Source organism: Periplaneta americana, chromosome 2 (genome assembly GCF_040183065.1).
Source record: "Periplaneta americana isolate PAMFEO1 chromosome 2, P.americana_PAMFEO1_priV1, whole genome shotgun sequence".
NCBI lineage: Eukaryota > Metazoa > Arthropoda > Insecta > Blattodea > Blattidae > Periplaneta > Periplaneta americana.
Window position 1 is genome coordinate 40,312,004 of NC_091118.1, and position 13,690 is coordinate 40,325,693.

At 33.2% G+C, this 13,690-nt stretch overlaps 1 protein-coding gene across 2 annotated transcripts in view; it reads right to left on the minus strand.

Moving 5' to 3' along the window:
• The window catches only part of LOC138692841 (carboxylic ester hydrolase-like), an 82,807-nt gene that overhangs the window by 62,502 nt on the left and 6,615 nt on the right, over positions 1-13,690 (minus strand). The window contains exon 3 of one of the 2 annotated variants that reach the window (XM_069816130.1): positions 10,246-10,337. The exons of the other annotated variant lie outside the window; for it this stretch is intronic. The gene's annotated coding sequence lies outside the window, so the exon portion shown is untranslated. The remainder of the gene's footprint in view (positions 1-10,245; positions 10,338-13,690) is intronic. 2 annotated transcript variants of the gene reach the window in all.

Below are 13,690 nucleotides of genomic sequence, written 5' to 3' on the forward strand. Positions count from 1 at the left end.
ATAAACACAGAAGTTTGCGCCCAGGCTACCAAATGGGATCATTCACAATGATTCACATAAGCATTGACATAAACATTACCGTAAGACGTTAACATGAAAGTCTGCAAACTTCAAACTTTCATGCTTATGCTTACGTGATTTGCAAACAGTACACAATCGTGGAGCGCTGAAGTATACGACAGAATATGAGGAAATGGCATCGTTGTTATGTTTCCATGGTTACCAAGTATGTTTGCTGTTATGTTTATGTTCCCATCGTGAATGATCTTGATATTACCGTAACGTTCATATTCTTAAGTTAACTCTTACGTTATGTTTAATTTTCATTGTGAATGAGCCTTAACACAGGGTTGACACATTTTCGTATGAAGATTTCATCACTTCATTGAGATACAATAAACCTAAAATGCTCCGAGTTGTGTAATTCCCACCTTCTTAGCAAATAAAAGGATTAATAGTTCGTATGTACTTGGAATGTCTTTAATACGCTGGTTTGTGTGTCCAAGAGCAAAGTTGAGAATGTTTTCAGTAAGGAGTAGGGCCTAATTGCCATGATTGTACAATGTAGTTGACGGATTCAGTTTTCTATGTCTTTCCTGCCCTGGAAGATGGATATCAATGTGGGCATGTGCCTATGCGGTGGGGATTTGGAGCCTGTCGAACGACATGTAATTAAAATATTACCTGTCATCCGCTGAAATACTTTCCGTATCATATACTGTACCGTAAATTGGGATAAACTCGACTACAAAAAAAAAGAAGATTTAAATCATATAACAAATCAAATCATGTAACAAACCTCCTACATCTATATTAAGTATTAAATTACATAATTCTGATTGTTGTCTTATACAGTGTAAATGTCCGATTATTAAAGAGTCCTCTGAAGTTAAGTATTTAGGCATAATTTTCGATAATCATTTAAAATGGAACCAATACATTAATTACCTTTGTAATAAATTACGTAAAATAGTATATTATTTTGTTTTATTGAGGAATTACTTGTCAATAAGTTCATTACGCACAATATATTTAACTTTATATCAGTCGGTAATTATGCCTGGAATTATAGGATGGGGTAGCTCATTTAAATCCAATTTTAATCCACTTTATTTATTACAGAAGAAAATAATTAAAATATGTCTTCATAAACCTATTGATTTTCCATCTCAAAATTTGTTTTTAGACTTTAATGTACTTAACGTAAGACAAATTTATTATATTGTATTAATAAAATTCATACATAGAAATCGAAATAATTTTGAATTGTATTCTCATAGTTATGAAATAAAAGGTATGAATTCTTTAAGATTGTTTGAACCAAAAATGCAACACTGTTACAGTATTTAATCATAGTAGTAATTTAGGCCCAAGAATATATAACAAATTTATATTTAAATATCCTAATCTTGTCAATTCTAATAGTTCTAGTATTAAATTTAAAAAGTTATGTATGGATTTTATAAAAATTGAAAAGTTGTACATTTAAATTTATATACTACAGTTGCATAGTAGACATAAGACAAATTGTATTGTATAATTATTAATTTCAATTCAGGAATCCGCCCCTGAGCACGAGTTCTACTCTTTCAGGGGCGAGCTAAAGTTTTTTGTATATATTATATTTTATGTCACAATTATTAGCGAAGTAATAAATAAATAAATATCAGATGTGATGAATATGTTTTAAAGTTCATTACTTTTTCTCCATTTCTTAAGATATTTTTACAATTTTGTTGCAATTAGGACTGATATCTTGATTTAAATATTTCCTTTTTGTGGTCAAGTTTACCCCAATTTACTGTACTTCATTGTCAGTAGAATAACTTGATTCTTCCGTGGAGTTTTTCCACGTGACAAAACACAAACTGCCTTTCGAGTCGTCTTTTATCTCCTCACTCTATAGAAACAGTTCCACCTTCAGTTTTCAACACATTTCTTGTGTAAAAATGAACACTTTTGGCTGGTGGGATGTCACACACCCCTGTCTGTAAATACACAAGGTAATTGCCAAGCCAGCTGAAAGAGATACTGAAACAACCAGCGCTACGACGTATCTGCCGTGTAAACTACAATAAAATTAAATTGCGTCGGGTGTAAATGTTGATGCATATACACATTACACAACATACAACAAAGGAAAAGTACTGTTATATACGATAAAGTTGCTACAAACTTAAAAAGGCGCGCAGTACGGAATGTCGTAAGGATAATCACAGCTGTGAACACAGGACGTGCGACCGGATAAATTTGACCACTCCGAACATGTGAAGAGACTCGCACACCCTCCGATAATTCTATGAACACTTAGAAACATCCTACGCGTCCAGATTGTTTGATCTTCGCCTTAAATGAAGTGTACACTTCGCCACGCACATGACTCTCAAAGTAGCGATCTAGACTCACGCTGTGAGAACTCGAAAACTGGCAAAGAGTTTCTACAGTAGTAGATACTTCACTTGAGCAGTTTCCACCCCTGTAATAAGCCACTTCTGCATTTACCGTTATCGGTGAGGCCTATGACAACTTCATATTAACACTTGGATTCTTATTAGAATATATCGCCGTTGTTCCTGCAATAACTCCTATGTGCAAAATATAAAATTGTTCAGTAGGAAGAAAAACACATTTATTCATTCTATGGCAGTAGTACATAAGAGACTGTGAATTCTTAAATTTTCGGATGAAAGAAATATAATTACATATAGGAGATTTTATTTGCTGTATCACTTTTTAAGTTATTTAATTGAGAAAAAAATCTGAAAATAAATAAATATGTCACATAGAAGTTATTGCAGGAACAATGACGATTTGATTATACAAATTACAAATTAAACCGTTCGACTCAAATTCTTTTAACCCTTTGTTGACTATAGTCAGGATCACGTAAGAGTAATTCCTAAAAGGCACTGTTGCCAACTAATACCAGATATCACCACAGAGGGTAAAGTTACAATGTCATGTACTGCAATAATAATAATAATAATAATAATAATAATAATAATAATAATAATATATTAGCAATAACGATGTCTTGCTTATTTACTTATTTACTACATCTCATATTTATGTTAGGAAATGTTTTTTTTTAAATGGTTCAAGAATTTGTGAAAGAGTAGCCTACAAAACTTAAGAATGTTTAGTGACATCATTACCATTAAAAATGAAATATTATTATAGTTAATGCAACACATAATGGTATACTGATGATATGAAAGTGAAATCTTTTGGGGCCTTAAGTAAGTAAGTAAGTAAAAGCATAGAAAGAAGATTTTATATAAGATCTTCATTTCTATAATATACAGAGTAACGGCTATATATATATATATATATATATATATATATATATATATATATATTACTGAAAACTATAAAACTTACGTAACAGCGTGGACGATTGACGGATGTTGCGTCAACATTTGTTGAGACTATAAATTAAGAATGCCTATAACATCGACATCAACGTGAAGTTTCGATTTTATACACGAGAACGTATAATCTCATAAACTTCTTTCCATCTGATTGTAGATAATTACTTGAAGAGAAGTAATATAATGATAACGAGATACTAAGGTTATTGTTATGAACTTAACACTACTTGTATTAAACTTGTAGGACATGTGGAAATCAAACCACAGTATAGAGAACATATCTCTATTCTGTGATCAAACAGTTGTTTTCTTCCTGCTCACAAGGAAGTAATGCCATTGTTTAAAACTTCTGTCGTACGTAATTTTGACGTATAATAGATAAACAATTGATCCTCACTACTTTTCCCGCCAAGAGAGCACCTCCTTCTTCTAGCTGTGCCCCCGTCTTTCAGTTGCTGATTATAGTAGTCGTGACAGCAGGTTGCAACTTACACGCTTGGCCAACTTATTATGAGATATAATTATTTGGAAGTGTACGTCAGATTTACGTATCAATAGTATTAATAGAAAAAAATTTGTTAGTGCAGTTTATTTATTCCCTTAAGTGTGTTTTATCTAACAACACTGGATGAAAACTTACGTGGTGATCGACTCTACTCTGCAGATCATAGATGAAAGTTCAGATGATGATGCTGATGATGACGCCGAAGGCAATGTAGAGATTGGATATGAAACTTGTGACAATGACAAGGATCTAAGATACAGTAGGAGAGATTGAGAATCACGTAGAAAGCAAGCGAATGGAGAAAGAAGACAAAAAACAAGAAAACAGGAAGAGAAGAGAAGAGAAGAGAAGAGAAGAGAAGAGAAGAGAAGAGAAGAGAAGAGAAGAGAAGAGAAGAGGGCATGAGGGCATGATTGCATGAGGGCCAGAGGGCACGAGGGCACTTTCATAACTCTAACCTACAATCCACAATAACCTGAAATAGCTATTGCTTCACTCCCACATGTAAAACCGACTGATCGTTCTGACATTGTTGGTTGCGTTTTCGCATTGGAACTCAAGAACTGAAGATGTATAGGTTAAATAAAGAATATTTAGCATGAAGAAATCCATTCAGAGGTGTAGACCTATGTTTTATTATTATGGAAGCAAATAACTTCCAAAATGTCTGGTAATCTTCATTGGAAATAAATTTGAAAAAATTTAATTTGAACTTCTAATGGACTTAGTTAGCAGCATTTGCTGCACAAACCACTAGTTTATATTTATCTTCTGGCAATAGTAGGGGAAACTGTCCTAAAATGACATGCTCAGGTAAAATGACATACCTTAGGTTTCTCAATACTTGTGCACGAGATAGAATTCCTTTGAACTGGGTTATGTTCATATATTGGTTACAGAGAACCTCCATAAATTGCGTTGATTTTTCGTGAAAAATCTTACTTGTGTGCTTAAATCAGTGAAAATCTTGTTGTCGAACTTTGGAGTGACATTTCTTTGGTGGCATTTTACATAGATTTAAAGAAATCAAACACATTTTTTTGTATATGAGGCATGTAAGTACTTTCGTTCTGATTATTTCTTACGTATTTTGTAACCTTATATCCATATGAGCGTTGCCTGTACCTCCATATGTTGAAAGCTACCAGTCAGGGTAAAATGACATACCATCTATGAGGATAAAATGACACAGTATGTCATTTTACCCGAATTGAAAGTTTATGCGGTTTTAGGTGAAAAACACATCCATCCTACATGAATTTGGAAATTTGATGAATCGGCACTATTCCTAGCTGTTCAAACACAGCAGCAAGCGAGGTCAACAAGCAACAGTGTTATCATATGAGCTCTCCTGGAAATTATGTTCTGCCTGCTTTGATATTTGGAATGAAGAAGAGAAAACAATAACTTTTTTGATAAAGTTTCACATGGAACATTAGGACTAGTTAATGAACTGGGATGGATGACGTGGAGTTGTTTACACAATGGCTGAAGTGCTGAATAAGCCAACATATCCAAAAACAAAGTACTTCTTCTGGTTGATGCTCATTTGAACCACAAACATATTGATATTTTGACATATGCCAGAGATAATGATTTTATCCTCTCCACACATCACGCATCAACTTCACCTCTTAGATGAGAAATTAATTGGGTCTCTCAAATCGTATCAGAACCAGGAAGACTCCAAATAGTTGAGGGTTTATCTCAGGAGAGCTGAGTAACCCAATTGGCAGTTTATTTTCATTGGACTACAGGAAAGCAGTCACCAACCACAATGCTATTATTTGATTTGCACAAACAAGGATTTGGACTTTGAATTAATCCTCATACATTTCCTGATCATGTTTTAGTGCTGCAGGAATAACTGAATGGCTTATCATAAGAAGAAAGCCCAAAACCGGAAACTGCAAATGCCGAAGACAATGCCCAACTGGAAGTACCTGCACTAATTACTACAACTGCAGCTGGATAGGCTACACCAGTTAGTATCTTCAACAGCTGAATCATGTTCTTTGTGATGTTCTGTAAAGTATCTGCTGTAAATCTTTAAAGCTACATCAAGCTTATTCGTGAGACCATATTACTTATTCCGACTTCCGTTTCTTCACAAATTGGGCATATCTATAGGAAAAGAGGCACAACGAGCACAAACTTTTACTAGCAGCCTATACGAGGGGGAGTCATAAAGTTTTAATTATCACCTCGAAAAAATGAAGCTGCGACCATGAAACTTGGTGATGGTGTTAGTCCTTTTCTACATATTCGCCCTTCAACGCGACACATTTTTCCCAACGATGGATGACTTGACGGAGGCCTTGGTTGTAGAAATCTGCATTTTGGCTGTTCAAGAAACGTTCCACCTCAAAAATCACCTCGTCGTCATACTGTAAATGCCTCCCACGCAATGGTTTCTTCATCCGAGGAAAGACGAAGAAGTCACTGGGTGCCATATCAGGAGAATACGGGGGGTGAGGCAAGATTTGATAGCCTAAAGAAGCAGCATGTGTGACTGGCGAAGACCCAACCATCATCGAGCAAGGTGATGCTGAGTGTTTTTTGGGACATCCAAGATGTGGTGCTGACAGATTGTGCTCAAAAGGGGCAAACCATCACAGGAGCATATTACCGAAATCTCCTGACGAGGTTACGGGAGGCTATCAAGACGAAGCGTCGCGGGAAGCTGTCCAAGGGGGTCCTTTTGCTTCATGACAACGCCCCAGCTCATTCTGCACAGGACACAGTCCTGTTCTTATCACCAAGTGAAGAAAACACATCTTTGGATCAAGAAGTGGACAGTGATATCTGGAATGCAACTCAGATGACGATGATATGTCATATCTTTATTGAAATGACTTATTCTGTCGTTCAAGACAAAAAGAGACTTGGTTCAATTGTACTAAGTGCAATTTGTGTGCAAAGCGAGTCTGCTCGTCTCTCCAAGAGAGCAAAGTCATTTTCATGCCATATATTCAAGTAAAAGTATTCGATATCTCACTTTGAGATGAGTATGTCATTTTACCCGAATACTGTCGATAAAATGACATAGTGATACAATTTTTTTAAAAGCTGTATAGCGGACACCTAATGTAAAATATCCTGCTTTTAACTGTGCCATAGTAAAAGTAATATAGTTTTATATCTGTATGTATAAAAAAAATCTTTTATTTATGCAGAAACACACCACCAACAGCAGTTTTTTCTTATGGTATGTCATTTTAGGACAGGTTCCCATAATATGCGTTACAAGAGCGGTATGTTGAAGTTTTCATATTTGAGGAAAAGTTTGAAAAAGCGAAACGTAGTTGAGCTTTTTTAATTTCCGAGAATTGAAAGAAAGTATACCGCTCGTGTATCGTACATTATTTTGTGAGAAGATCGTTTATTACATACCTAAAAGAGGAATTTCTAATTAGTTGCAATGAAATCTCCATCTTGGTTTCTGTTCAATGACGGCAAATTTGCAAAATAAAAATATCTATCTTCAACATTGTTGCTTTAAAATGTTTTCTGTGTTTACTATACTCAAGCAGACCGTGATATACGTCTGTCTTTTTTTCCCCCAGTCTATGATGAGAGTCTGGAATCTTGTTGACTTTTTCACGGCTTCCTTAATGTTACTTGCATCACGAATGCAGTAACTTTAGTAGAGTTGTAGAGTTTACTTAATTTTTGCAAATATTTAAAAACAATAATTAACATTGCAATTTAGGTGAAATTGCAGTGGTAAGAATCCAATTTATAATTATTACTATGCTAAACGTCTCTAAAAATAATATGTTAAAAGCCTAAAGCAGTAAAATGAATGTCGCGCTTAAGCGGTAAGAAGAGGGAAATTGTTATGTGTGTTACGTTGGGAATACTGAATGTGGAATTTCACACTTACCGCGTATTAGTTCTGTGCGGAAAACAAGCAAATACGCACGATCTCGCACAAAATTCTTTATAGTTCGGAAGTTTTAATTGCTCTGTTTAATGTCGCGCGCTGCATTCATGATGAACACATCGCCTGCCGCACGAAGGCCGTAACTTGATGTGTTGATTGCCACTGCTGGTGTAAATATTGTAAAGTTGTCGTGAGATGATTTGTTGAAGTACAGGTATTAACTCTCTCTTCTGTAACTTTGCATCTGGCAAAATTTGCTCTTCAGTTTAAATCGAATACAGTACGAGAGATGACTGACCATGTTATAAATACATTGCTTTACTAATACTTACTTATTTACTTACTTACTTACTTACTGGCTTTTAAGGAACCCGGAGGTTCATTGCCGCCCTCACATAAGCCCGCCATTGGTCCCTATCCTGAGCAACAGTAATCCAGTCTCTATCATCATATCCCACCTCCCTCAAATCCATTTTAATATTATCTTCCCACCTGCGTCTCGGCCTCCCCAAAGGTCTTTTTCCCTCCGGCCCCCAACTAACACTCTATATGCATTTCTGGATTCGCCCATACATACTACATGTCCTGCCCATCTCAAACATCTGGATTTTATGTTCCTAATTATGTCAGGTGAAGAATACAATGCGTGCAGCTCTGCGTTGTGTAACTTTCTCCATTCTCCTGTAACTTTATCCCTCTTAGCCCCAAATATTTTCCTAAGAACCTTGTTCTCAAACACCCTTAATCTCTGTTCCTCTCTCAAAGTGAGAGTCCAAGTTTCACAACCATACAGAACAACAGGTAATATAACTGTTTTATAAATTCTAACTTTCAGATTTTTTGACAGAAGACTAGATGACAAAAGCTTCGCAACCGTATAGTAACACGCATTTCCCATATTTATTCTGCGTTTAATTTCCTCCCGAGTGTCATTTATATTTGTTACTGTTGCTCCAAGATATTTGAATTTTTCCACCTCTTCGAAAGATAAATCTCCAATTTTTATAGTTCCATTTCGTACAATATTCTGGTCACGAGATATAATCATATACTTAGTCTTTTCGGGATTTACTTCCAACCCTATCGCTTTACTTGCTTCAAGTAGAATTTCCGCGTTTTCCCTAATCATTTGTGGATTTTCCCCTAGGATATTCACGTCATCCGCATAGACAAGAAGCTGATGTAACCCATTCAACTCCGAACCCTGTCTTTTACCCTGAACTTTCCTAATGGCATATCCTAGAGCGAAATTTAAAAGTAAAGGTGGTAGTGCATCTCCGTGCTTTAGCCCGCAGTGAATTGGAAAAGCATCAGATAGAAACTGTCCTATACGAACTCTGCTGTAAGTTTCACTAAGACACATTTTAATTAATCGAACTAGTTTCTTGGGAACAACAAATTCAATAAGAATATTATATAAAACTTCTCTTTTAACCGAGTCATACGCCTTTTTGTAATCTATGAATAACTGATGTACTGTACCCTTATACTCCCATTTTACTAATACTCATATGAAATACTGTCGTTAAACACAGAAATATCTTTACTAGCTCTACTTGAAAACAATGTACCGGTACAGTAGTGGCAAAAAAAACCGGACCGACCTTTGTAGCTGATTTCAGAGCCTTGTTCACTCCAGAGCACGATAGACTGGTAACTAAGACTTTCGTGGTTTGAATCCTGCCAGGGAAGGAAACATTTTTTTTTCCTTATTCAAATTTATTCCCAATACTTTTCGATTGCTGGTAAAATTCGTGTTCTGGGAATAATAAGTGAATTAAGTAGTAAAATATCGCTGCAATCGAAAAGTATTGGGAATAAATTTGAATAAGGAACAACAAAAAGTTTCCTTCCCAGGCAGGATTCGAACCACGAAAGTCTTAGTTACCAGTCTATCGTGCTCTGGAGTGAACAAGGCTCTGAAACCATCTACAAGGGTCGGTCCAGTTGTTTTTGCCACTACTGTACACACTGTTGAATGTAACAATTTAATTATAGGGGAGACTTCCTGGTGGTTTTCATAAATTGAGGGCAAACGTTGTAGGCCTGCGAACTTTATTTAGCATCATGATGGGAAGTATAATTTTGGACCTTTTCATTTGCAAAGTAACAACTAGGGTTAGCCGTGTAAATTGCGTGATACATATTTTACGTTAATGACACGTAATTTACGTAGCGTAAACATTACACGATTTTATACGCGGCGTGATAAATTATTTTCATGGAAGTAAACTAATGAAAATCCATGGAAATATAATTTTCAAACATTTAAAATAGTTTCATACAGAAATAAAAAAAAAAAAACAATAGGTCTGCAATGAATATTTGACTAACAGATGAGTGAAGTGGTAAGTTCAGTTCTCTGAACGTGTGCAGTAAGCTTAAGCTTTCACCTTTGACATATCGTTGCGTACTATATTTTTTAATTCCCTTCCATCTGCTACACGAAACCCTCAGCCAATGGAACTGGATATTCTACTCACTAGTGGAGTAGTGTGAAGTCCATGCTGCAGAAGCTGTCAATCAATGTTGCCAACATATAAATTGTATCCCTGTCAGTCTAACACCTGGAAATCTGTCAGAATCCGACAGAATTAAAAAAAAAGTAATAATAATAATAATAATAATAATAATAATAATAATAATAATAATAATAATAAGACCCACTCGATATATCTATATACAAATGAAAGCAAATATTAACACAACTTCCTTATCAATCTTGATTAAAATAATAATAATAATAATAATAATAATAATAATAATAATAATAATAATAATAATAATAATAATTATAATTATAATAATAATAATAAGACCCACTCGATATATCTATATACAAATGAAAGCAAATATTAACACAACTTCCTTATTAATCGTGATTAAAATAATAATAATAATAATAATAATAATAATAATAATAATAATAATAATAATAATAATAATAATAAGACCCACTCGATATATCTATATACAAATGAAAGCAAATATTAACACAACTTCCTTATCAATCTTGATTAAAATAATAATAATAATAATAATAATAATAATAATAATAATAATAAGACCCACTCGATATATCTATATACAAATGAAAGCAAATATTAACACAACTTCCTTATTAATCTTGATTAAAATAATAATAATAATAATAATAATAATAATAATAATAATAATAATAATAAGACCCACTCGATATATCTATATACAAATGAAAGCAAATATTAACACAACTTCCTTATCAATCTTGATTAAAATAATAATAATAATAATAATAATAATAATAATAATAATAATAATAATAATAATAAGACCCACTCGATATATCTATATACAAATGAAAGCAAATATTAACACAACTTCCTTATTAATCTTGATTAAAATAATAATAATAATAATAATAATAATAATAATAATAATAATAATAATAATAATAATAATAATAAGACCCACTCGATATATCTATATACAAATGAAAGCAAATATTAACACAACTTCCTTATCAATCTTGATTAAAATAATAATAATAATAATAATAATAATAATAATAATAATAATAATAATAATAAGACCCACTCGATATATCTATATACAAATGAAAGCAAATATTAACACAACTTCCTTATCAATCTTGATTAAAATAATAATAACAATAATAATAATAATAATAATAATAATAATTCATTCACATCATCTGCCTCTAGTTCTGCAGTTGATGTGCTGGGTTGGTCTACGCTCCACCAAAATTATACAATTAAAAATGACAGCAGCTAAAAAAGTCGAAAGGTGATGCAAATCGTAATTTCCGCCAGAAAATCGGTCACCCGTCAAAGCCATTCTTTTCCCGTCTGCTACATTGAAATTCCGTCAGTTTAGACGGAACTGATGGAATTTTCGTACAGTTGGTAACACTGCTATCAGTTACTTTGTAGTTGAACCCCACCATGTCGGCAACTAGCAATCAAAATTTTTAATTCGAATAGCATTCCGGTGCATTCAGGCCATCTGTCGGAAGGTTGAAAGAGTAGAATAGGAGTACAGCATCTTTTAATTAAATTTTATTAAATATAGTACATATAAATAAGCTAATAATAAATGTTATAAACAATACGTTTCAGTTTTACAGGAAAGTTCAATATAATTAGCATAAGAATAAAACAATCGTCCCTACATTCTGTGATCAGGACTTGTAAAATAGGTTCAAACTCACAAATAGTACACAACTGAGGAGGAAATATAGAATTATAGAGAAATGAGAAGAAAATACAGAAATGTAGAGAAATGGAATGAAAAGGAAGAACTGTAGAGAAATGAAGAATGTAGAGAAATGGGAAGAAAACGAACTGTGGAGGAATGAGAATAAAATTAAGAATTGTAGAGAAATGAGAAGAAAATGAAGAATTGTAAAGGAATGATGACGAAATTAAGAAGTATAGAGAAATGAGAAGAAAATGCAGAATTGTAGAGAAATGAGATGGAAAATACAGAATTGTAGAGAAATGGGATGAAAAGGAAGAACTGTAGAGAAATGAAGAATTGTAGAGAAATGAGAAGAAAAATAACTGTGGAGGAATGAGAATAAAATTAAGAATTGTAGAGAAATGAGAAGAAAATGAAGAATTGTAGAGAAATGGGAAGAAAACGAACTGTTTAGGAATGAGAATAAAATTAAAAATTGTAGAGAAATGAGAAGAAAATGCATAAATGTAGAGAAATGGGAAGAAAAATAAGAACTGTAGAGGAATGAGGAGGACGTTAAGAAGTATGGAGAAATGAAAAGAAAATGCAGAATTGTAGAGAAATGGGATGAAAAGGAAGAACTGTAGAGAAATGAAGAATTGTAGAGAAATGGGAAGAAAAAAACTGTGGAGGAATGAGAATAAAATTAGGAATTGTAGAGAAATGAGAAGAAAATGCATAAATGTAGAGAAATGGGAAGAAAAAAAATTGTGGAGGAATGAGAATAAAATTAAGAAAAGTAGAGAAATGAGAAGAAAATGCATAAATGTAGAGAAATGGGAAGAAAAAAACTGTGGAGGAATGAGAATAAAATTAGGAATGTAGAGAAATGAGAAGAAAATGCATAAATGTAGAGAAATGGGAAGAAAAAAAAACTCTGGAGGAATGAGAATAAAATTAAGAATTGTAGAGAAATGAGAAGAAAATACATAAATGTAGAGAAATGGGAAGAAACAAAACTGTGGAGGAATGAGAATAAAATTAGGAATTGCAGAGAAATGAGAAGAAAATGCATAAATGTAGAGAAATGGGAAGAAAAAAAAACTATGGAGGAATGAGAATAAAATTAAGAATTGTAGAGATATGAGAAGAAAATACATAAATGTGGAGGAATGAGAATAAAATTAAGAAATGTAGAGAAATGAGAAGAAAATACATGAATGTGGAGAAATGGGAAGAAAAAGAAGAACTGTAGAGGAATGAGGAGGAAATTAAGAAGTATAGAGAAATGAGAAGAAAATGCATAAATGTAGAGAAATGGGAAGAAAAAAAACTGTGGAGGAATGAGAATAAAATTAAGAATTATAGAGAAATGAGAAGAAAATACATAAATGTGGAGAAATGGGAAGAAAAAGAAGAACTGTAGAGGAATGAGGAGGAAATTAAGAAGTATGGAGAAATGAAAAGAAAATGCAGAATTGTAGAGAAATGGGATGAAAAGGAAGAACTGTAGAGAAATGAAGAATTGTAGAGAAATGGGAAGAAAAAAGCTGTGGAGGAATGAAAATAAAATTAGGAAATGTAGAGAAATGAGAAGAAAATACAGAATTGTAGAGAAATGGGATGAAAAGGAAGAACTGTAGAGAAATGAAAAATTGTAGAGAAGTGGGAATAAAAAAAACTGTGGAGGAATGAGAATAAAATTAAGAATTGTAGAGAAATGAGAAGAAAATGGAGAAGTGTAAAGAA